Source organism: Eriocheir sinensis, chromosome 34 (assembly GCF_024679095.1).
Source record: "Eriocheir sinensis breed Jianghai 21 chromosome 34, ASM2467909v1, whole genome shotgun sequence".
Taxonomy (NCBI): Eukaryota; Metazoa; Arthropoda; class Malacostraca; order Decapoda; family Varunidae; genus Eriocheir; species Eriocheir sinensis.
In genome coordinates this window covers 10,966,188-10,969,290 of record NC_066542.1, presented here as the reverse complement: position 1 = coordinate 10,969,290, position 3,103 = coordinate 10,966,188, and the positions used below count along the sequence as shown (strand labels likewise).

At 48.2% G+C, this 3,103-nt stretch overlaps 1 long non-coding RNA gene across 3 annotated transcripts; it reads left to right on the top strand.

Moving 5' to 3' along the window:
- Positions 1-1,308: 1,308 nt before the first annotated feature.
- LOC127007070 (uncharacterized) lies at positions 1,309-2,549 on the top strand. Of its 3 annotated transcripts, none has more exons than XR_007760059.1 (3): positions 1,309-1,656; positions 2,106-2,173; positions 2,445-2,549. It is a non-coding gene; the product is annotated as an uncharacterized LOC127007070 (long non-coding RNA). The 3 variants fall into 3 exon arrangements; XR_007760061.1 differs by having other exon boundaries at positions 2,513-2,531; XR_007760060.1 differs by having other exon boundaries at positions 1,587-1,724; positions 2,038-2,173.
- Positions 2,550-3,103: the final 554 nt, after the last annotated feature.

Genomic DNA, 3,103 nt, shown 5'->3' with positions numbered 1-3,103 from the left:
AGAAATAATGTTAAGCCACGTTAAGGCGGAGGAGGAAACAGATGAAGGTTGAAGGCGAAGGAAATTAACCTCAGGTCACATGGAGGAGGAGCAGGAGAGGATTTAGGGAGTTACTGAGGGATGGGCGGCTCGGAAGAAGGATCCGCCCGCAAAAATGTGTGACGTCGTGGAAATGGGAGGCATAGGGGATGAGATGTGAGTGAAGACGACGAGAGAGACAATAAACCGATCTACTGCTTTAACTTGGCAAATGCACTACAGTCACCTATCAAAAAAAGGTTGCATCCATTTCTTGAGAGGACTGATGTCATTGCCGCAGCTGTCATGGGGTCCTGGTTTAAGCTGGCATGGATGCCATGTAAGAAAATACAAAAGGAAAAGGTTTCCAAGATTGTGGACCTAATTATTTCCGAGTCAACTCAGTCGACCTTGAAGAAGAAAACATTTCAAGAGAGTGAGCCTTTCGTCTTTTCGGCTGGCATGAGTGCAACACGACCTCGTCTTTTTGCCTACATGCCTCCAGCTGGGCAAATGATAGCAAGTGCATCAACAAATGACACTACAGTGGTGAAGGCAGAACTTGAAACGTACCTAGAAGAAGGTGTTTTGCCTTTTGATGTCAATCCACTGAGGTACTGGCGTGATGCAAAAAGCTTAAAAAATTTGAAGCACTTTGCCAAGGATATTCTAGGGTGCTGTGCAGCAACATGGACGCCCCGGGAAGCATGTCACATCCACGAATATAAAAAAAAGTCCCGCAGAGAAATTAAACAGCTGTCGTGATGATAACAGAAAAAGAGCAAAGGGCGGGAGGCGAGGGGGATGAAAGGGATGGAGGGAGATGAAGGGGAGGGAGAATGGAAAGGAAAGGGGCCTGATGAAGAAGTTTGAAAGAAATATATGTATAAGAGCAAGGATGAAAGAAAGGGAGAAATAGAATAAAATAAAGAAGAGAAAAATAGAGGAACAGACGACTAAAGAGAAGTGGCAGCCCAATACAAATGTTAGGAAACTTTAGTGGGCCGTCCTCGTGAGTCAACACGTTCACTGGTGTTCTCCCTCAGCAGGTGTGTGAATGCAATGTACCTGAAAGACGTTAATTAGTGAACCAATTCTTGCTATGTAAAATCAATCAATCAGTCAATCAGAGAAAGAAAATATAATTAAAAAGAAAAATTGGAAGTAAGAAAGAAAAGGGAAAAGGATGCTGCGCCGGAAGCCGCGGCGAGGATTCCTTATGATGCTTGTGCGAGTCCCCGAGGCCCATCGGTCCTTCATCCAAGAACCGGTGACCGGCGCCTTCACGGCATTTATGATTAATTTTATAATCCAGTCTGGTAGTTTTAAGAAGCGAGTTCTTGCATCCGCCCTATTCGAATCGGCGGGGCGGTGGAGCGCCAGCGAGCCCAAGGTCTCCCAGGCGAGCATGGCAGGACTGGAGGGCTCCCGGCAGGGCGCCTCGGCGTCCATCGGGACCCCGACGGAGGTGCCGGAGATCTTTCGGCTACAACGCCGGGCAGGTGGGGCTCGTTAGCCGTGGTAGGCAATCTGCCTAGGAGAGCAAACTCCGAACAACAAACCCGGGCAGGTGAGGTTCGTTAGCCGTGGTAGGCAATTCACCTAGGAGAGCAAACTCCGAACAATAAACCCGGGCAGGTGAGGTTCGTTAGCCGTGGTAGGCAATTCACCTAGGAGAGCAAACTCCGAACAATAAACCCGGGCAGGTTGGGCTCGTGAGCCGTCATAGGTAATACACCTAGGAGAGCAACCTGAACAATAAACCCGGGCAGGTGGAGGTCGTTAGCGAAAGCATTTCATCTAGGAGAGCAAACCTGATTACAAAACCGGGCAGGTGGAGGTCGTTAGCGTGAGCAGTTCACCTAGGAGAGCAACCTGATTACAAAACCGGGCAGGTGGAGGTCGTTAGCGAAAGCAATTCATCTAGGAGAGCAAACCTGATTACAAACCCGGGCAGGTGGAGGTCGTTAGCGAAAGCAGTTCACCTAGGAGAGCAAACCTGATTATAAACCCGGGCAGGTGAGGTTCGTTAGCCGTGGTAGGCAATTCACCTAGGAGAGCAAACTCCGAACAATAAACCCGGGCAGGTTGGGCTCGTGAGCCGTCATAGGTAATACACCTAGGAGAGCAAACTCCGAACAATAAACCCGGGCAGGTTGGGCTCGTGAGCCGTCATAGGTAATACACCTAGGAGAGCAAACTCCGAACAATAATACCGGGCAGGTTGGGCTCGTGAGCCGTCATAGGTAATACACCTAGGAGAGCAAACCTGAACAATAAACCCGGGCAGGTGGAGCTCGACAGCCGTGGTAGGCAGTCTACCTAGGAGAGCAAACTCCGAACATAAAACCCGGGCAGGTTGTGCTCGTGAGCCGTGTTAGGTATTATTCCTAGGAGAGCAAACTCCGAACAATAAACCCGGGCAGGTGGAGCTCGTCAGCCGTGGTAGGCAGTCTGCCTAGGAGAGCAAACTCCGAACAATAAACCCGGGCAGGTGGAGCTCGTCAGCCGTGGTAGGCAGTCTGCCTAGGAGAACAAACTCCGAACAATAAACCTGGGCAGGTGGAGCTCGTCAGCCGTGGTAGGCAGTCTGCCTAGGAGAGCAACCTGAACAATAAACTGGGCTTGTGGTGCTCGTTAGATGTCGTAGACAATCCACGTGATGGGAACACCAAAGAAAAGGAAAATAAAAAGGAACACCAGAAAAAGGAAAATATAGTAACAAAACATCAAGAAAATAAAATAAAAAACACAGATCATCCACCTTCAGGCCCTAACATCTCCAAAATTATGGGTGAGTCTTTTCTGGGGAGAAAGAGGCTCATCCAGACCAAAGAACATCAAAAAGGGATGATATAGAAAGGAACACCAAAAAAATGGGAAAAAGAGAGAAAAACAACGAAAAAGAAAAGTAACAACAATAACAGAACAACGTCAAGAAAAGTAACATACAAAGAAACATCATCCACCATTCGGCCCCAAACTAACATCACCAAAATTATGGGTGGGTCTCTTCTGGGGAGAAAGAGGCTCATCCAGACCAAAGAACATCAAAGAGGGATGATATAGAAAAGAACACCAAAAA